This window comes from Cryptomeria japonica, chromosome 9 (assembly GCF_030272615.1).
Source record: "Cryptomeria japonica chromosome 9, Sugi_1.0, whole genome shotgun sequence".
Taxonomy (NCBI): Eukaryota; Viridiplantae; Streptophyta; class Pinopsida; order Cupressales; family Cupressaceae; genus Cryptomeria; species Cryptomeria japonica.
This window is the reverse complement of record NC_081413.1, coordinates 291,077,479-291,101,228: the sequence shown is the minus strand read 5'-3', so window position 1 is coordinate 291,101,228 and position 23,750 is coordinate 291,077,479.

Genomic DNA, 23,750 nt, shown 5'->3' with positions numbered 1-23,750 from the left:
TTTAGTTTGTGGAATTGATTTGGATCTGTCATTCATGTTATTCAGATGTGTATCATGATCAGTTGGTTTGGGATTTGATGACTCAAGAGCTATCATTTTTTCTAGTAAGCCTTTTGGTCATCGGTAAGGGTTTTGTCGGTAGAGATTTGTTGAAGATATTTTGATGCATGTGATAAGTGGTGTTGGTGTGGCTTCTAGATGGTTCTTTGGAAGCTTTGGGTTATCATGTTCATGTTTCTATTGATCAGTGGTGTTGGATTTGGTTTATGGCGACCTATTTTGGGTCCGGTGTTATCTAGGTTATGGATCGGTTTCTGTAACGTGTTGTAGGATGTTCCTGATGCGTTACCAACAAGATTTAAATATTGGTTTACATTTTTTTTGGTCTAAGTCGACTTGGTTGATCATTGGATTGCGAATTTATGTTATGAACTTATTTTATTATCTTTTAGGTGGCCGACCTAATTGTTTAGGTCTCGGGTTGGTATAAGTATGATGTAAGATCTCTTTGTAGATCATGGGAATGGTAATGGGATATAGGACTATCTGTGTGTGAATAATGTTATAATTATATGCAGAGGTTTTAGTCGATCATAGGTGATCAAATTGCATTGGTGAGAGAGGTTTAAGACCTCTCATACTAAGCTTAACCAGAATTGTACTCATACATAGGAGATGTTATACATGCAGTTCAATCTTCACTCCATTTTGTGATGAGCAGTGTGCTCTAGGATGTTGGCCTTCCTGCATGTGCAAGCCCCTCATATTGTAATCACATACTTACTACAAAATTATTATTTGATTATGGGTAGGCTTCCCATTGTGGTTTTTCCCTTTACCGGGTTTTCCATGTACAAATATTGGTGTCATGTGTTTTGGATGGGTGGTAGTTGTTCTGTGATTTATGTTAATATTCAATTTCTATATTTGTTATTCCGGTATATGGTTTATGCATTCTGGTATTTGGTTTATGCATTCCAATATTGAGTTTATATGTTCCGGTAATAAGGATTTGAATTCTTAAAGTTCTATAATCTGGTGACAACTGACTCACCCCCCCCTCTTAGTTGTCCTCTGGTTATTTGAGTTGTGTAACATAATCTACAGGATTTTTTGTAGTGGTTGATTGTATTACCATCTATCTTTCAACTCTTTATCATGTTTCAGGACCATGCAATCCATCCTTCATTATTCAGGGAAGGAAGCTACTTTAACCAATCAGTTAATGAATTTTTATAAGGGTTTCAAATTGATTGGTTTAAGTAGGATAGATTAGGTTTCCTTTTCCTTCAAGTGTTTTGGTACAAATGTTTTTGTTTTTTAGTTTTTTCCTTCTGAGAAGTGCACAAGCACAATCTTCTCTTTCAGAATAATAGAGAATTTTGATGTATTCCAGGTTGCAGGGGCAATTTTCTTTTATCTTTTCTTTGACTCTGTGTCCAATAGATCTACATAAGGCCTCTGATTTTGTCTAACAAGAAGGCTTATCATCTCTTCGAGTTCCCAAAAATGTTGACTATTTTCATGCCAACCTTAGCCCTGAAGATTATCGATCTAAGATATTTCAGACTGGCTAAAACCCAAAGGGAAAACCTCTTTTTGAGGCCTAAAACCCTAAACCCTAACTATTAAGGCTTTAAATGCCTTTTAAATCTTTTGGGGCTTTAGTTTCTAATCGAGCATTGACTGGACCAGGTGGTCAAGTCACTAAACATACACCAGCTTGAGGGTTTAATTCCATGGTGGGGTTAGTTTCTTCTTTACCTCCTATCAGCTAGAAGGGTCCTCAACCTTTTCGACAAAGCTTCTACGGTCGACAGAGTGAGATTTTTGTCTTTCTGATAGGCCTTTTCTTGGCGAACTCCAAGGCTTTTCATCATAGCTTAACAAGGGCAATAGAGGTGAAAAATGTCTTGTCAAAGGGCTCGGTCTTGGCAAAAAGGTTGAAGTCCATGGTGGGACCCAATGACATGTCATGTACACGTTATCGATCATGGTGGGACCTGGCCTATAGGAGATAGCGAAGGGAATTTTTGGCTGGACTATTGAGGGAGACAAAGGCAAAAATGCATCTGGCCAAAAATCCATGTCTTGTCGAAGGGATAAAGGGCGTAGAGGGTACTGCATAATACATTAGCCTAGGACTAGTTGGCAGCTACCACATGGTCACAACGGATACTTGGATTGGTGGGCCCTGAGTGACAAGGGCCTTTTTGGCTAGACCTCCTATGGGTGACAAAATGAAAAAAGCATCTTGGCAAAATGGCTTATTTTATCGAAAGGGCCATAGTCCATGGTGGGGTCCCTTCTGCGAGTAGTGATTATTCCAATGGGTCTAGCCCTTGGATTTTCATAAAGAGAACATCTAATGGCGATGTTTTAAACACTTATTGGGTCCCTTGGATTTTTTGTGGTGATATCTCATGCATCCACCTTCGCGTGACATGTAGAATCTAACAGTCAAAATTAGAACTCACTAGCAGGTGAAAATTTAAATTCTTCTACAGGAGTGATCATCGACAGTGTGGGTTAAACCAACTTTTAGACCTAGTCAGCCTCAAATTTGATTTGCTTTTAGTTTAACCACTCTCAGAACTTTGCCATTTCTCCTGAAGGGACTCTACAAACTGATTTCAAATACTACCTGCAACCATTTAATGTAGATCAGAGACTTTTTTACCTTGCAGGTGTCACCATCATGCATACAAACATAGAGACTTCTCCTCTCTAAAGGATTTTTTTCTTTTCCCTAGTGGAAGAGATATTTTCAAAGATGTAACACATGCAATTTGATAAATTTCTTGATCTGATCCCCTCCCTTTGATATTTTGTAACCTAACCCTAGGTAGGGTTAGGGTTTCTAAATGCAATCTGATCAAAGTTATGCCTAAACTACAAAGGCAATTTTGTAACTTGTTTGAGGGATCTTCTCCTCTTTTCTCCTATAGAAATTTATGTTTGTTTTCTTTTGCATCTATAAAATTTGTCTTGCCTTGCATTAATATAATTTACTTGTTTTGCCTCCTTTCAATTCTTACATTTTGTGTAATGCTCTTACCTTATTGCTTGGATGAATTCTTGTTTTCTTTAATGAATTGTATGTGATTGTATTGATCCCTCTTTGGATATCCTCTATGAACTAATTTTAGTTCTTCTTGCCATCTTATAATAATTCCAACCTTCACTAATGCTTAGGTGGTTAATTAGGATATAAATTTATGCATCCTTTGGGTTGTTCTATTGATGTCTTGAGTAGTTATAGGTAGGGAAGATCACAAATTCAATCTAGGTGCAAATCATTCCCTTTTCATCCATTACTTCTTCCCCTTTTCCCCCCTCAAGTCATAGATTTAGGATTTATATGTGTTGGGTTAGACCAACACCTATATTAGATTGACAAGGAAGTTGGCCTTCTCCGAAGGCCACCCTCACATTATGCAAGTTTCACACTTGGAAGTTTAACTTCAATGTGTCACAATGTTGATGATCAAGGTTATTCCTCAAGCAGGATGACTTTTGTGACAATAATTATATTATACAAGAAAGAGAAGAGAATGAGAAGAATCCAATATTGAGGAAGGAGTTAAATCCATCGAGCCAATCACAAACGAAGTCATTTCATCCAAATGGTGGTTGGAAACACCACCTGACCATGTGGTACCCTTAGGTCCACCCCATCGTGCTCGTGCATATATTTACACAACCCAAACAATCATACAACTATCCAAGGGAAGCAATGGTCTTACCCAAGAGATAAAATTAGAGCAAATGTTTAACATAAGATATCAAACCAATAAGAGTCATAAAGCCACATCAAGATGATATTGCCAATAATGCATCACCTGCATAAAAGAGAAACAATCAAGTAAAGATGGTGTCCGAGCAACAATAAGTAAAATACCAAAGAAGAAGGAAGTATCATTGTTATAGATGTGTGCTTTGATTGTCATTGATGTCAAACAATGTTGTCTGGACATTTGTTGTGTGGGATTCGACATCTATTGTGTAGAATTCGGTGTTGTAATATTTTGTTGAAGTATCTGTAGTTATAATTTTGTGCCAGTTATGATTATGTTTGTACTAGAGGTTGTTAGGATTGGTTTTTACTGGTTGGATATAGACAAATTGCATTAGCAGTTACCCTTGTTGATATTAGCTTGTTTTGATGATGAGGACAACTGGAACTTTTATTTGTATGATCTAGGTGTTGCCTATTTTGGTTTGGACTCTTTCAGTGCATGTGTTAAAGTTATGTGTATTCTCCTTGGTCCGGTGATTCTGTGTTCGGTATTCCTCGTTGGATGTTGGTTTAGGTTTGGTTTACGTTCCACATTTTATATTTCTGTCTAAATGTATATCTTGAGTTAGAAATATGTGTACACATTATAATTTTCCTTTTAACCAACTTGGTGGGAATGTTTTTGTTCTAGTTTGGTATATATACATGATGTTTTTTTAAAAGAGTATATTGAGTGATATACATATATGAGATGCAAGTGAATTGGATTCGATAGTGAGTATGTGTAACCTGATGTAAGGATGTCGATGTGATTTGTATTGTTGCAGTACAAAAGTATCAGTGAATGTAGATATTTCAGTAAGGTCAAATGTTGTGCTTTAATAGTGACTGTAATCAACACATGGAGATACTAAGTGTTATTAGTGTAGACACCTAAAAATTTCTCATTGATCATGTACTAATTATTCGTCTAATTGATTAAATAATTCTTTAATTAAGTTAATTAATCTTATTCTTCTAATTTCATATTTCCTTATCATCTTACTAATTATTTCTATTTCAATTCTATCATCATTTAATCATTTAATCATTTTCTAATGTTAATTAAATATTTATTATTTAATTAATTATGATTAATTGTGATTTTTCATCCTCAATTTAAATAATCTTTATTATTTAAATAAATTCATTTTCAATTTCTATCTCTAATCATTTAATCATTTAAACCCTTTTCTAAATATTAATTAAATATTTATTATTTAATTAATTATTATTTTAATCTTTAATTTAAAAAATCTTTATTATTTAATTAAATTCAATTTCTAAATAATTAAATAGTTTCTTTAAATTATTTAATTAGCCAATTAATTCTTCAATTCTAAATCCCCAAATTCTAATTTCATTTACTTTCTAATTTCTCCTAATTTCGAATACATGTGCATGATTTCAAAAATCAAATTGAAAATCAAAGTCAAGTTATAAATATATTCAAATAATAAATTGAATTTAAATTAAATTCAATATTTGAATTAAATCTCATGCAAAGATTAAATTGAAAATCCAAGTCAAAGTTCAACCACATGCTAAATTAATTAATTAATCCAACTATTATTACAATCTCTATTTCTATCTTCCACTTTTCTTTTTTCCAAAAACCTTTCAATCAATTAACTATTCCATCTATTTTAATTGATTATTTCAATTAATTGGGTAATTACATCATTTCTTTAATTCTCTCCAATCATTCTTTTTCTATCTTCTAGTTAGCATTTTTTAAATAAATCTTTCTCTGTCATCTCCTTAATTATCCTCCAATCACCCTTTTTCATCTTTCAATTACTTAACTCATTTAATCTAATCAATCTATTTCATTCCACCTCCAAATCAATAGTTCAACTATCAATCAACATGTGAACTCTCTTGAGTTCCACCTCTTGATCAATTTGTTCCACCTTTCAATCAATCCTCTGCATTTATCTATAAATTGAGCAGTCAATCTCTATTTTCAACAACCACAAACTTTGAATCTTTGTGTCATTTTCAAGTTGCCAACACTATATCTGAGAGCCACCATACCACAAAGAGGAGAAGAGCAATGGAAGCTATATGCAGTCTTGGAATAGGGGGAATTGATTGATATATCTTATATTCTTGTTTCTTGTTTAGCATTATTCTATTGTTTGTTTGTTTCAATTCCAGTTAGGATAGGGATTCATGATTTCCCTTTCATTCCTATTTGATTTACATTTAATGAATTTCAGCTTGCAACATTTTGGTGAACCCGATGTGAACTAACATCAATTTAACCTTATTTTTATTCTATGTTATTTTGTAGATCATATAGAATTTTTAAATTTTTTTGTAGGTTGTATTGATTGCAGAAAAAATTTTGAGTCACGCAATCGTGTTTACATCACCACGCAATCACATAGACAGGCTCATGCAATTGATCACATAGGGTCATGCATTCATGCGAAACCCATTACGCAAAATCCTTTACAGTGTCAGACAATTGCTCTGTTAGGATCACGCATTCGTTGGGGTTTTTTTGTGTTTGTTTATCTGATATTTCTTGTTTCCCTCTCTCTGTTCTGTTAAATTCTGTATGAAATTAGGTAAATTTGAATATGGTTTACACTTATGGCATGCTTAATTATGACATTTTATGGCACGTAAGGTAAATTCAAGATTTTAGGTTCCAGGAGGACGAAGGAAGAAAGAAGACAAGCCGGACGGTATCAGCAAATCCTAAAGACATAAAAGAAGGTACAAGATCTAGAGGATCAACCAACCATCAATAGATACAACAACCTAGTTCTCTCGTATAGAGTGAAATTTGATTTTCTTAACATAGAATGAATGATGAGAGATCTTGCTAAGGCATCACAATCTATTTTGTAGGTTCCAGATCAAAATTAGCTTTCTTTTTTATTTTTTGTTTGGTCTATCTGTGTATCATGCAATCGCTTTTTTAAGATCATGCAATCATTCTGTTAGGATCACACAATCACTCAATCAAAATTATGCAATCGCTCTGACAGAATTACACAATTCGTCATACAGTATCACGCAATTGAGTATTATTATGCATTCATATTTTTCATAGTTTAGTTTTTTGTTTTATGTGGGTTTTATTGGGTTACTGATTATCTGTTTGCAACAAGTGGCAAATTTACAAAGAGGATTAGATTATTACTGAATCATAAACACTCATTCTCTCACACTTCAGTTTTGGGCTTAAAATAAACAATGGTTAAAATTGACATGCATATTATCACACTTCAATTTTGGGCTTAAAATAAACAATGGTTAAAATTGACATGCATGCATTCACGTTTTAGTTTGGTGTTTTAAAATTGACACGCACATGCGTATCTCATACCTAAATTTGGGTTTTAAAATGAACGTGAATCAGGATACTCAATAGAATAACTCAAATTTCATTTTTTTAAGGGAAATAACTTTTATTGTGTTTGGGATTGACCTACTATTGCATCAACTACCTTTCCACCCACCTTCAAGGTCTTGGGAGAAAGGGAGAAGGTGATAACAACGCCAAATTTTTTTTTTTTGTAGTGAGGGATATCTTTGACTTAGGATTTCATCGCCCCATAGAGGTACTTTGAATTGGGATGCATTGGAGATATCATCTCTCCTAGCATACTCTCGAGCGGGTCTTTCGAGCCACTATATAAATATACTAGTCGAGTGGCTAGAGTGTTGAGTGAATTCGATGTATGTGGGGGCCTTTCCTGCATCGATAAGCTTAACTAGCTTTCTCTGAGAATCCATCATTGAATTGGGACCCCTCAAAATTTTACAATAAGAACCAACTTAGTAGCCACAATCCCACATTCAATGATTCTGGGAGTGTGGATTGTACCTCATAGATACCCCTCATGTACCTTGCATTATGGGACATAAATCCCTCAGTGATAAGATCTTCGGATCTTTGGGGTAAGAGAGACTGGCATGCCCGAGAAGTGTTTGTCATGGAGTGGAACCAGTACTTCCAGACTCTCTATGTGTCCATCTTGTTTTGGTATTTTGCTACAGGGGCCTCATTGAATGGTGTCCACTTTCTAGCCTAAGATTGTATTTTGTGGTTTTTTATGTATCATTGTACCAAACCAATATTGAGTCATTTTTTGGGGCTATTTTAGGGCCTATCTTATGTATCTCTGATTTCTCAGAGTTGGTCATAACATAGTTCAGTCAGCTATACTTGTCTTCAAATGACTGTTTTCAAATTTGGAAAACAACAAACTTGTCCTACACATAGAATTACTGGAAACAAAGTCCATCTTGAAACATCAAACACACCTACAAAATCAAAAATTTACATACTTGTGACCATAGGTAAACCTCGCATAGTCCTCATAGTCCTCATTTACATCCTTATTATCATCCTTAGAAGTTGCATAGTCCTCATTTACATCCTTATTATCATCCTTAGAAGTTGCATAGTCCTCATTTACATCCTTATTATCATCCTTATAACTTTCATAGCCCTTGCATAGTCCTCATTTGCATCCTTAGAAGTTGCATAGTCGTCATTTACGTCCTTATTATCATCCTTAGAAGTTGCATAAGTCCTTATTTACGTCCTCATTATCGTCCTCAGATACGTCCTTAGATTTAGTCCTTGTCTAGACCTCATATACATATGTCTTAGTCCATCATCATTTGCATACTCATCCTAGAAAGTCATAGCATGCATCCTAATGGGTCTCCCAGGTGATGGTTTGCTCCCCTTCAAGCAACCTAATATAGTGCCAAACGATAGTCAATGAGAAATCATTGACGGTTTGAGTAACTTGGCCTAGCAATTAAAGAGAAATGCACCTCATTATATAGGAGTCCAATACGACATAAATATAGAGTATAAAATTTCCCGTAGAATTGATACAAAAACTATTGCATAACTTCTAAGAGAAGAGCTTGAAAAACTTGCATTGCAAAAATATCGAAATACTCATCAAGTCTCATGTCAAAATCATCGATAGAGAGTCCGGTCTAGTGTTGCATATTCCATATTTAGGTCTAGAGTCTTGTATTATTGTCATCTTGAATTAGGTTCTAAACCATCCTCATATAGAAGTCTTAAATGCCCATCACAAGGTCACAAAAGGAAAAAAGTAAGATGGACCCAAACAACAACCTGACAGTAAATCCAACTTGGAACATGGACATATCAACTAGTCAATAGTCAAATCCTCAAGCAATATCGACAATACATGAACTACAACAAAATTTTACACGCGAAGAGATTGAATCACCTAAACAGGACCCACATGTCCTTATGATCTTAGACGCTCTTATACATACTGATAGGGACACATATCTCTTGTTGCTATTACAAAATGGGGCCAAATTACCTGAAGATTTTGATATCACAACAATATTACCACTAGGGAATACTTTAAGTTCAAATAGTAGTCAAATACCACATATAACACAAACACAAGCGATGACCTCAAGTTTTCCTCAGAATGCACCAACATCATCTATACAAACAAATGTCATTTCAAACATGAATTCTCAATCAAGTGCATCATCCTCAACAATAAACATTAGCGCACCAACACAGGCTATACCGATAATGTCAAGTGTCTTAGCACCTATTTAAACACAAGTGTGACTCAACCTCCGGTTTCCTATTCTATAGGACCTACATACAGTCATCAGAATAAAAACCTATGTTCCGCTAATAAAATGAGTACAACTTAGTCAAACATGGGTTCACATATCACTTATTTCACAGTACCTAGTGAAAATCATAACACATGGAATTATAATTATGGTACCTTTCAACAACCTCCTAGTTATACTAACATGAATCCTTTTGTGGGAAATATACATGTGTAAAGTGTACCTCTAACTCAAATAGATATTTTGTCCCAACAAGTACAAAATATACAACAACAGATGACAACTATGAAAACTGGTAACAATAAAAAGAGCTACACAATGTAGGACTTACATCCTTATCCTTTTGATCACACATTATACATTCTACCTTTGCCACCACATTTCTAAACACCAAAATTTTATAGATATTGAGGGCAAGGTGATCCTAGAGATCACATTAGAGACTTTTTAACGACATGTATAGAAGTTGCAACTGAAGACACTTATCTAATGAGACTATTTCCTAAAAGTCTAGGAGGCTCGGCCTTGGAGTGGTTTTCGTATTTACCACTAGCTACCACATCATGGGGTGAATTAGCTGAACACTTCATTGCTAACTTCTTGCATAACATTGAAACCCCAGTCACTTTGATGGACTTATGTGCCGCAAAACAATATGAGAATGAAACATTCACGTCCTTCCTACAACCATGGAGAGCTCTCTATAGGAGATGTAAGACTTTTATTCCAAAAATAGAGCAAGTTGACATGTTCACAAAAAACTTAATCCCTAAGATCAAGTACCTAATACAAATGCAATGCTTGACCACATTTAAACAAATCACTGAAAAAGCCCTTAAGTGTGAGAAAGGATTAGTAGAATAAGGTATCATAAAATATGGCAATAATTACAATAATGATAAATCCAAATTTTGGTCAAAAAACAAAAATGTGATCAATGATGGTGTTGTAGACGCCCGTACAGTAAACATAACTCAACCAATTTTGTCTTTACAAGGTCCGAGTCAATCATTTAGTCCACATGCAGAGAATAACACTGCATCGACCAATGTGAACGCTATTGAAACTATGAACACAAAATTTCCAAGGGTAAATGATCCAAAAAAAAATTACACACCTCTAGGGGAACCTATTGAATCAGTGTTAAAAAAGTTGATATAGACAAACATGATTACTTTGCTAGAAGTAAGAGTATATGAACCAGGTCCTTTCAAACCTACATGGTGGAATGATAGTTCTTTTTGTGAATATCATCGTACTAAAGGTCATAAAACTGCAAGTTGCTATAAATTGAAAAACTTAATCCAAGACATGATCGATTAAGGTGACATCACGATTGGCACCAACAAAACTTCAACAAACATGAATCATACCATCTTTAAGGATCCATTTGTCAAACATGATAAAGGAAAGGGATCTACATTAAGAACACAAGACAACATAGCTAACTACACAAAAGTCTCATATGACTATACTATTCATGCCATTAGCTCAGGAGATGTAGTAAATGATGATTCACAAGAACCACTTGATAATGATGAGAAATATCAAGAGACTTACAACGATGATAACGAAATTTGCATGCTATCAGAAGCACCAAAATATGGTGAAGTCAAGAATCTCTGTCTTATGGATTGGGGACATGAAGAACTATTTCATTCGGGATGGTTTGAAGATGAACTTATAGCACATATCATGGATGTCATACTTTCACATGATGACTATAGGAAGGGATATGAAATAAACCTTGATAACACAACATATGTTATAGAAAGTTCCTTCACAAGAGATGATATAGTGGCTACAATCATGATAACTACTAGAGATAGAGACTTTGTGTAGTAGTTACTCAAAGATCTAAAGTAACTTTACAAGGACTACCATCAAACCCACCACCAACGGTAGGGACCTATAATGTTGTTGAGAAACTCAAGAAAACCCCAACACAAATATCACTATTTGAACTATTACGTATATCACCAATTCATAAAGCTATCCTGGACAAACTGCTTCAAGATTCAATAGTTGAAGATATATATATAAATACCTTCCAATCCATGGTGGGGAATTTGGCACAGGGTACCCGTATTACATTCATAGAATATGAGGTTCCTAGTGATAGACTTCTCCATAATGACCCACTAAATCTAGAAGCTTACATACATAAGAGAAGAATTAGAAGAGTACTTATAGATGGGGGAGTTGGTCTCAACATCTATACATTAAAGCTAGTTAAGGCATTGGGATATTCTGAGCTTCATATTGATCCTTCAAAAAGGATAAACATAAAAGCATATGATGATGAAGAGCTTCCTTCAAGAGGTGTAGTTATGCTACCAGATCAAATAGGACCTATAACAATAGAGGTTACTTTCCAAGTGTTGGATAGAGAACTAGGGTACAACATGTTATTGGGACACCCATGGATTCACACCATGCAAGTTGTACCATCAACATTTCATCAATGTGTTAAATTCTCGTACAATTGCATTGAAATCGCCATAAAGGGTGATCCAAATCCATTCCAACACTATAATCACTTAAAGGCAAGTGTAGATAACTAGGTACCCATTAATCAAGCAACACCCCTCACTACACAAATGGAGTCATTAACACTCACAAAAATATAGTAGAATATGCCGACAACATCTTCTTTACAGATTAAAGCTATTGGTTGTGGGGAATACTCTATTTCAACTACCTTAAATGGAAAACAATTATCTCTTTCTCCTAGGTCTTTTGGGAAACCTCAAAACATAGTAATGAAACAAGAAAAAGGAAAAGAAATAGTCAGATACTTATATTCATGCTCTTTCATTAGGTGGGGAGATTTACAAGAAGAATATTTGAATGAATATGTCAATCACTAGATATACAGAGAAGAAGATGACATGACAATACCCAGGTTATCTTTAGATCAGTATGGCAAAGGATTCAAGATGCTACAAAAACATGGGTATGATGGTACCACATGCTTGGGATTACAAAAGCAAGGAAGATTAGAACCCGTTGTACCAAATGACAATCCAAAGAATCAAGGGTTAGGATATAAACATGTAGCAAATATAATGGAGGCAAGACAACGTACACTAGATATACTGAATAGACCAAGGCTACCATCAAAGTACATATCTCAAAGTCATTTGTCAACATGAGTGTTTCCCTCTTCATCTCAGACAAGAAAGAAAGTACCAACATCGCCTAGTACGTAATCAGATGGTGACGATATGAGATAAATTCTACAAGAACCTAGCACTGGTTCACCCAAAAATACAGTATCTGAAACATATGCACAAACAAATATGGTAACAGACGCAAGCTTAGCACTAGTAAATGAGCCTAATCCTTGGTTGTTGTCAATACTTTTTCCAAGAGAAACAACTCAAGCTCCATCCAATGAATCAGATAAAGAAAGACTACAATGACTTATACAAGGTTTAAGAAGGGTGACCCCCATACAAAGGAGGTCTGAAAAATCTACAACAAAATCAAATGCAAGAACAAGAGGAGATAAGTTATACAACCTCAAAAGCTGAAACATACATAGAAAGTGAGATAGATTCTCACGACTATTAATTCCTATTTGATCATGATTCCAGGCCACGAAAAATTAACATGATAGAGTATCACAAATTGCCTATAGATGATGAAAATATACCAGGTCACTTAAATAACTAGGTATGCATGTTATCAAAATCTATTACAACAAAAGGGAGTAATGAATTATCCCTTGTACACTCACATTTTATTGATTAGGTATGAGAAGGAAAACCAACTCTAGATTGGTTTGAGAATGATGAAGCTATTGTAGAATTCCTTGGTGTCAGAGAAGGATTTCCACAATATGATCACAAGGTAGGATTTTTTGTAGACCTAGATAGAACAACATACTTTGGAGAGGCAAGTGCCTTTGTAACAAAAAAAATAGATCAAAGTAATCACAATGGCAAGAATGAGTTAGAAAACCTCCCTATTGAAAAAGGTAATTCAGCATTACTCATGGAAGAAACTGAATAAGTAAATATAACAAAAGGAGAAGTTTTACATAATATCCACTTAGTAAAATCATTAAACCAGGAAGAAAAGGACAAATTCATACAGTTTTTCAAACAACACCCTATCAATTTTGCTTAGTCCTATGCAGATATGCCAAAATTAGATCCAAAATTGGTGTTACATCATTTACCATTGCTATCAGGAATTAAACCATACAAACAAAAGCTAAGAAAGATGCATCCACAGATTGCATTACTGGTCAAAATAGAACTCCAAAAGCTTCTAGATGTGGGCTTCATTTGACCTATTGACTATCCAAAATGGATATCCAATCTGGTACCTGTGACTAAGCCCACTAGGGGTATAATAATCTCTACCAGCTTCCAAGATCTAAACAAACCATGTCCTAAGGATGATTTCCCATTACCCAAAATAGACATGATAGTGGATTTAACTGTTGGGAATGAAATGCTTTCATTAATTGATGGTTTTTTAGGATACAACCAGATCAGGATTGCACCAAAAGATCAACACAAGACGATATTTACCTATCCATGGGGAACAAAGGGCTATGAAGACACTGTTTCATGACATGATCCACAATATCATGGAAGATTATGTGGACAGTCTACTAGCTAAATCACAGACAAGAGAAGGTCATCTTGAAGTCCTTGCAAAGATATTTGATCGACTAGAGAAGTACAATGTCAAGTTAAACCCAAATAAGCGTGTGTTTGGTGTAACAACATGCAAACTTTTAGGATTTATTGTGTCTAACAGAGGAATTGAAGTAGATCCTACAAAGGTCAAAGCAATCATGGATATGCAACCTCCATAAATACTTAAGTAGTTAAGAGGGTTACAAGGAAGACTATAGTCTATAAGGAGGTTCATAGCACAACTAGAAGATAAAATATCATCCATTTCAGTATTTACTCAGAAAAGGAGTTACCTTCAAATGGACAGAATAGTGTCAGGAAGCTTTTCAATCTTTAAAAGATTACCTTCTAAATACTCCAGTATTAGTTCCACCTACTCAAGGAAAGCCCCTATTACTATATATCAGCAACAAACTCATCTTTAGGAGCCTTGTTGGTACATCATGATGATCAAAGAAAGGAAAGAGCAATCTACTATATAAGTAGAACCTTAATTGGATATGAGCTTAATTACACTCCTATAGAACGAGCATGTCTAGCAGTGATTTTCGCATCTCAAAAACATAGACATTATATGCTAAGTCACAAAGTCAACTCATCACACGTTTTGATCCACTCAAATATTTGTTAAGCAGAGCAACATTGACTCGAAGATTGGATAAGTGGGTCATGATTTTAAGTGAGTTTGATATAGAGTATGTGAACAGGAAGGCAATCAAAGTGAAGATTATAACATATCAGTTAGTAGAGGCTCCCTTGAAAGACAATCACCTGCTACTAATAGACTTTCCTGATGAATTTGTGTTTACATTGACAACATCTACCATGTGGAAATTATACTTTGATGGATCCTATACAAATCATGGAGTTGGAGTTGGGATTATTTTCATCACCCATCAAGGTGATTCTATTGCTATCATTCACAATAAATTTTCCTTGTATGAACAATATAGATGAATATGAAGCTCTCATCACAGGACTTCGTACCATTGTATAGTGGAGGATAAAATAATTACAAATCTACGATGACTCACAACTGATGGTAAATCAAGTCAATAATGACTATAACACAATAGATAATAAATTGTTGCCTTATAAACAGATGGTAGAAGATTACAAAGAACATTTCTGTAACATCAGTTTTGAATAGATTCCAAGGATGTAGAACAAGGCACCTGATGCGATGGCTACAATAGGGTCTCTACTAAATATGCCTAATAATGAAACTTAGTTTGATTTTATTGTAGAACAATTGATGATATCGACATATGAGATTCCCTCATCAGAATAGGTATGTGCAATTGTGGGTCTTGAATCCCCATGGTATAATGAGATATACACATACTTACATACTCAATATATGTCTAGAAATCAAAAGAAAACTCTTATTCATCGGGCATCTAGATACACTATTATTGCTGACACATTGTATAGAAAGGGCTTTGATGGAACCCTTCTCCCATGTCTTGACGATAATGAAGCACAACTTTCCCTAAAGGAGGTACATGATGGAATTTGTGGGGCGCATCAAAGTGGCCCACCACTATCAAAGAAATTGTTAAGAATAGGATACTATTGGCCATCTATAGAAAATGAAGCCAATAAATATGTACAAAAATGTAAACAATGTCAAATGCATGGAGACCACATTCATGTACTAGCATAGGATCTTCAACGTATTACATCAACATGGCCATTTTCACGATTGGGGTTAGATTTAGTTGGTAAAGTCAATCCTACTTCTTCCAATGGGCACAAATTCATCTTAACAGCTACTAATTATTTTACTAAATGGGTTGACGCAATCCCCCTTGATGAATACTAAGAGGGGGGGTGAATTAGTATACCAAAAAATACTGTACTTAAACACTTTAATAGTCTAGCAGTAAACCGGTAAAACAGTTTAGCAAACAAACCGGTTAACACACATGCAAACCAAATAGAAAATAATACATTCACCCACAGAAGCACAATCACCATAACACAAGAGATTTTGACGTGGAAACCCAAATGGGAAAAACCACGGTGAGATGAAACTCACAAGTAACTATCTGCTGAATAGTAACCAGATCGGTTAAGGTCATACAATGTTCTTTACCAGAACAGATCTTGTTAGGAATCTCAATCTCTATTAGGAGATAAGTCTGATTAAAGACTACCTTGTGAGAGGATTTCAGATCCACAGATGTGAACCGCCTTGTTAGAGGATTTACAAAGGCTTTTCTGGGCCTACCTAGTTAAGGGTTTATAACTTGTCAAAGATGTGAGTAATCAAGAAGTGAATGATCTAGCAAATGGCACAATCTTCTTGATTAGATCCATTGTATCTCATAGCTGATGCATTTCAGCATTAGTTTAGCCTTCAGTAACTCCTTACTCTATTACAACTCACATACTTGATCTTCTCAGTTAAGATCGTACATTCAAGAGGTTTTGCAACCACTACAAAACCTAACAACTATACTCAGATACTCTCTCTCTCAAAACCCTAGACATGATGTCCTTAAAAGGAATCTGATTTTATGTCGGTCCAATAGAATTTCATTACAAGTTCCTAGGTTCATTGTATCTAGACACATTTGATAACACGACACAAAAAACACCATCAAAGTGTTGGTGGATGGTAACTCATCACAAAAATATACTGGTTGGTAACTCATCACAGAGTATTACCAGTTTGTCCAACTTTCTGGTTACCGGTTGGTGACTTAGAGTAATACTAGTTTAATGAATTACCAGTTGACAAAAATTGAAGATTGGAAAAAGATAACTATTGCTTCTGGCTCCTCTGCTCCACTCCGCTTGAGATCCTTAAACTACTTGATCTCTCTATGCCACTTGGGTCTTTATACTGCTTGAGATCAGTAAACATTTTCTGCATAACAACAGTAGTCTAAAGACTACAACATGATACCGGTTTGGAACAATTACTGGTTGAGCATAATTCATACATTCTCAAAGTGATCTCATAGAAAGTGTGTGTCCATCAATGACAATCACAACATAATCATCAAAATGCCAACACCCCTTACATACACCACTGGAAAGAAAATAGAAAAGTTCATGTTGAATTACATTATCTGTCGGTATGGTTCCAATGTGCATTGTGACAGACAATGGACGTCCATTCAAAAATCAAGAAATGAGAGAATTGTGTGAAAAATTTCAAATACAATAGAGATTTGCAACACTATATTATCTGTAAAGAAATGGACAAGCAGAGGCAACAAACAAGACAATATTGAAGATCTTAAAGAAACTTATCATTGACGCAGGACGAGACTGACATCTCTAGTTAAATCCTACTCTTTGGGCTTACATAACAAGAGTACACACCTCTACAAGAGCAACACCATATTGTTGGTCTATGGTACAAAAGCGATACTACCTATTGAAATAGAACTACCATCTTTAAGAGTCTCCTTAAAAAACATAATATCAAAGGAAGACTATCGGGTTGCAAGATTACAAGAGCTTGAAATGCTTAATGAAAAGAGGCAAACTGCTCTAAATCATTTGCAATGTTACCAGAACAGATTGAGAAGTAGTTACAATAAACAAGTACACCCAAGGAATTTTGAAGTAAGAGATCTAGTTCTCAAGGATAACCAAAGGAACCTAGCGGAACGAGAAAAGCCAAGGAAGTTTGAATCTAATTGGCTAGGTCCTTTTATCATAACAAGGGTTATAGGAAACAGAGCATACAATTTGACTACCATGGAGGGAGATCCAATCCCTGTCTCTATGAACAACATGCACCTTAAACCATATTATACCTAAGGGCTAGGTTAGTTTAGGCTTTACTTTTAGCATTGCATATCATTTTATTCAAAGCACTGCATTGCATATAGTTTCCTTTTCAAATGCATCACATTCGCATCAGCATCAATAAAACAAGACAACTGTCCAATTTTATCATATGTTTGCATTCAAGAGGAACAAGGGTCATCTCCTTTCTTAGATATTCAGACATCAAGTCTTTGAGATCCTAAGGTCTTTCATTTTCAACATTAACCTGTGTTGATGCTTTACTTATGGTTGGGTAGTGATTTCACTATTTGAGACTTGTTAACCCAAAATCTATCAATTTCTATATCTCAAACACATTAACAAAATCTCTAATTCATTCTAGACACCTAGTTGATCAAATGACTAGTGAAAAACCTAAAATTGTACTTCAGCACTGCTGCAATTGTCACACCAAAGTAGGTTTCATTACTTACAATTCAAGGCAAGAAAATAAAAAGAAAAAGTGTTATGGCAAATATCCATCTCAGGGCAAAGGAGAAATGATATATAACTGAAATATCATGCATATAAAGTGCGACAAAAAAGATTGACTATGGGAACTTGCAAGTAACTCCATCAGGGCTATGAATGCCTACTGGCAATGGAGCGATATTTGAGAAATTATAGTCTATAACCTCGTCGGAGCTCTAAAAGCTTGCTGGAAGCAAGGCTCTATTCGATATGCTTTTAAAGTTAGGATAATCCATGTAGCTAGTCATATAGGATGCTAAGGATCTTTAGTGAACACAAGAGAAGGAATTAACTCATTTAAACACGCATGGGAAAAAGAAGATCAAAGTTTCAAGAACCAATGGGGAAGTTTTCCATCTCCATTTGTAAATCCTAGTCACTAAGTGTGTTAATTTAGATGTTCCAAGAGACCTTAAGGATCGATTGACCGCTTATCTATGAAATTTTTTGTACCTCCAATTCAATTGGTATACTACAAAATGTTAAACAAATACAGTCATCCTTGTTTAGATAGGAAATGCATCCTCATCATGCATATTGCATTAACATAGGTCATGTCAAAAATTCATTGTCTCCACATGCATTCTACAGATAATCATGTCATACAGGTTTGCACACTAGGGGCATACTTAAAAAAATCCTAAAAATCATATAAAGTCTTGAAAAAATCCTAATTATCATATAAAGTCCTAAAAAAATCCTAAAAATCGTATAGAGTCCTGAAAAAATCAAAAAACATTGAAAAACATAAAAAACCAAAAACACTGAAAAACACAAAATCCAAAAAACATTAAAAAATATGAAAAATCAAAAATAGTGAAAAACATAAAACACAAAAAACCCTAAAAATCAAATACAATCCTGAAAAGAAAAAAAACATCCATATAATGTACTAAAAAAATCAACCAAAAACATTCAAATATCAATCCACAAAATCCAAAAACAATAAAAAATCAATCAAAAAACTTGCAATAAAATGTCTCGCAAGAAACAAATACCCTAGAAACAAAAACTATCTAGTCAAACATTTGCAATCAAATGATCAAACTGTCTTATCAATCATATCATATCTATATCAGGTGATCATTATCTTGTCTTAAACAAAAGAGGATATACTCAAAATCAAACAGGTCAGTCTTAAATGGGGTCCACAACTTTCAGAGATCAAACATTATCAAGCATCACATCAAGTAACTAAGAATGAAGGCACAAGGTTAGTATAGCTGCTGAATTTTGTGTGAGTCGGTCTTTATCTTTTATCATTTGGTGACAGATTGTGTTCCTATGCTACTCAAAGATGTCCACAAGTGACTAGAGGAGCCATGATGGGCAATATATTTTTCTTTGTTTGTTTTTTGTGGTGTGAACCGATGAAGTTCTAGGGAAATTGCTCTAGTGGGTGTTTGTGATAGGAGCATTCAGCTAGTGAATGTCACACATACCTCAACCCCTAGTGTATTACCCAGAATGGAAGGGTTCACTCCTTATTGCTACGTGTTTTTTTCTTCATTGAGATATCTTTGCATCTTTGTTCCTTATACCCTGATGTGCTAAGCTTCATTGTTCAATAATAAGGCTCAGTGATGAATATATATTGCACAATAAATAATGACACAAGTTCATGAGTCAATCATTCTCATTCTCATTCTCATCTCATCTGTTTATTGATTTCTCATTTTTTTTCTAAATCAATTTTTTTGTCATCTAACATTATTCTTTCATTAATCTCTTCTTTCTTTCATCTTACTAACATTTCTTCAAGGTACATCTAAGTTAAAATAATGTTCTTGCATTATCATACAAAAAACAAAATTGCATCCATATCGTTAAAATTGCATCCATATAGTTTAAATTGCATCCATATAGTTTTGAAGTTGCATTCATATAGTTTAAATTGTATTTAATAACCATGGCATTCATAAACATCATTTATAAATCATATAGAAAGCATTATACCATTCATTCATCATTACATCATAAATCATGTAGAAACCATTGCATTCATAAACATCATTTATAAATCATATAGACATGTATCGCATAACTCATAGCATCATATAACATACATGGAAAACAAAGAATAAAAGATCACCGCCAAAATCTACATATCATATATATAACTCAAAAATGGTAATGTGTTCAAATATAATAATCATAAAATAGGCTCGAAGGCTCAGGTAACATGATCTCAATGTCTCAATCAACACTGCCTCTGTCAACAGGTGGATCCTGCACGCTATATCCTACCCCAAGATGTCGAGGTGGACCAATGACTCCTCCACTACTAGTCCATCAAGAGGTAGATCAACTCAATCTTCTCCCTATAAAAGCACTAAAACAAGGATCCCTCTGACCCTCAGGAATAGCTCTCTCATAAGCCTGCCGATAATAAATAGCCTCCTATGTAGCAACAAAATATTTATCTGCCTGGATACGTTCCTCTGTCACCGGTCCAAATAAATGATCATATGCATCCATGGTGATCTGAGCTCTCTTGACCACCTCATCTCTCTCTCTAGAGATAATCCCTCTCATTCTCTAGTGCACCGTAGTCTCTGCGGTATGCCTCTCGCTCAACATCTTGTCTGGCAACCTCATCCTCTAGACCTTGAATCTGTGCTCCGAGAATCTGCAGATCATCCTCATCTCCATCACCACCTTGTGCTCCTCCCCCCTCTGCAACAGGCATGTCCTCTAGCTCTGACATATCATCATCATACCTGTCCTCATTGCTCGATGACTCTAAAGAATCATCATCATCCCCATTGCTCATAGACTCAGTGTCTCCACCAATATCTACATCCTCATCTCATCCCTCATCTCCTCCACCCTCCTTCCCCCCTCCACCTTCCTCTCCCCTATCATCTCCTCTCCTCTCCCCCATGTCAATCCTCAGTTGTTGTCTAGGATTTCGTATATGCTGTGCTATGATCGAAACAGTCAGATCAATAAGTGGAATAGGCCTATGTCTAGCCCACCATGCATCATAATCAGGGTAGTCCATGGATCTGCTGCACCTCCACTCCAACTCCACTGTAATGCCTGAAGAGCATCAAACTCAGGAGCCACCACATGTGATTATATGCATACACCCCAATCAGAAACCTCACGAGAAACATGAGAAAAGTACATTGTAACAACAGTTGTCACATGTACCTCTCCAAACTGTCTGAGCACCCGTCCTCCCAATAAGATATCTCTATTGTCTATAGAAAGGAAAGTGTTGTGCATCATTTTCTCAACTGAGGCAATCTAAATATGGTCTCTAAATGAAATGTTGTGAGATATCAAACTGATGTCACCAGTACAAGGTGTTACCCGAACCCCTATGTCTAATACCAGGTGTGTATCTGTACACATAGAGCTCATTAGGCTACAAGTCAACATGAATAACTGGCCTTGAGATAGAAATGTTCTCCCATGACCAATTCTGGAGCAATGTCACACCACATCTGATCGATCGATATCCCAGGTATACAATGTCGTGTATCTGATAATAAACCATGACTAATAGATAAGGACCCCAAGCATATACTCGATGAACAATCATATCATGGAGCACTCTACCCCATCCAACTGGAAAGCCATGACCTCGTCTGTTAAGAATCAACAAACCAACTACAATACTGCATAATACTATAGTAAGATCATCATAGTCCAAGTGAGCCCAAGGGATATCATAATGATGACTAATCTGTAAATCCTGCTCCTCACACTAAAAAAGGGCACACAGTCCAACAACGCCATCATCGTGATCTTATACAACTCTTGCACCGTGAATGGGCATATGTAGTATATGCCAAACATCCTCTAAGGTAATGGATGTCTCATCAGTAGGAAGATGGAAGGAACATATCTCAGAATGCCACCACTCTACTAAAGCTATAATTAAGGCCCTGTTGGTCGTAACCTCTGGCAAATGTAAAACATGATAGAATCCAAGATGTTGGATTTGTGCAATCTCCTCATCAAGTAAATCAGCTCGAAGATCAAGTCCATTGGATCTACTCTGTCGGCAGTATAACACTCCAATATTCAACCGCATAGAGAAAATATTGAAAATGTCAAATATCGGATAACACGATTACAAAAAATTATCAAATGCATGACAAAAACTTCAATTAACAACGAATGCATAAAGTTAAATACTTATGCGTAACATTTAACACTATTGTGGAACAATTAATGCTTATGCATAACAATTACAATGAATGCATAGCATTTATAACTTATGCATGAACAAATAACCGAATGTGTAACACTAAGCATCTATGCATGACAATTAAGATTTTGCGGTACATTTAAAGCATTTGCGTGACACTTAGTACTAATACGTGAAAGTCGATAGGCGTATGTGTGATGACTAAAAATTAAAACCTAGCTCTCTGAAAATATTTTTGAAAAAATTGCAAAAAACAGGCAAAAAATTAGGCAAAAATTTAATAAACATACCATGCCACCAATACCTGAAGGTCTCTGATAAGAACGTACTCAGTCAGACAAGTGCACTTGTGCCATATAACCAGCCATGATGATTAAATACTTGCAGGAAAGAAAAAAACTCGCAAGGATCTCCAAGAACTCAACACAATATAAATGAGCAAATGAAAAGCTAAACTCTCTATTTATAGCTCAAAATTAGGGTTTTTTCCACTCCGAGGCCCGTGGTCCTCGTCAACTTCAAACAACTTGCAGGCTACTCAAACGATCTCAAATTTGCATGAAAATTTACACGATTGCTCATTATACCGATATCAAAAATATGGTCTCAATTTCTGAATTTTTCAACCACCTTTTTTGAGGGGGCATATTTACACTATACAGTGGTACCAAGGCATACTGGGGCATAATTTTTTTGTTTTCTTTGAAACAACATCGTTCCGACTTTGTCTCAAAGAGGGGCAAATGTAGACACCTAAAAATGTCTCATTGATCATGTACTAATTATTCGTCTAATTGATTAAATAATTCTTTAATTATTTAATTTAGTTAATTAATCTTATTCTTCTAATTTCATATTTCCTCATCATCTTACTAATTATTTCTATTTCAATTCTATCATCATTAATCATTTAACCATTTTCTAATGTTAATTAAATATTTATTATTATATTTAATTAACCTGATTAATTGTGATTTTTAATCGTCAATTTAAATAATCTTTATTATTTAAATAAATTCACTTTCAATTTCTATCTCTAATCATTTAATCACTCAAACCCTTTTCTAAATATTAATTAAATATTAATTATTTAATTAATTGTGATTTTAATCTTTAATTTAAATAATCTTTATTGTTTGATTAATTTCAATTTCTAAATAATTAAATAGTTTCTATAAATTATGTAATTAGCTAATTAATTCTTCAATTCCAAATCCCCAAATTCTAATTTCATTTAATTTCTAATTTCTCCTAATTTTGAATACATGTGCATGATTTTAAA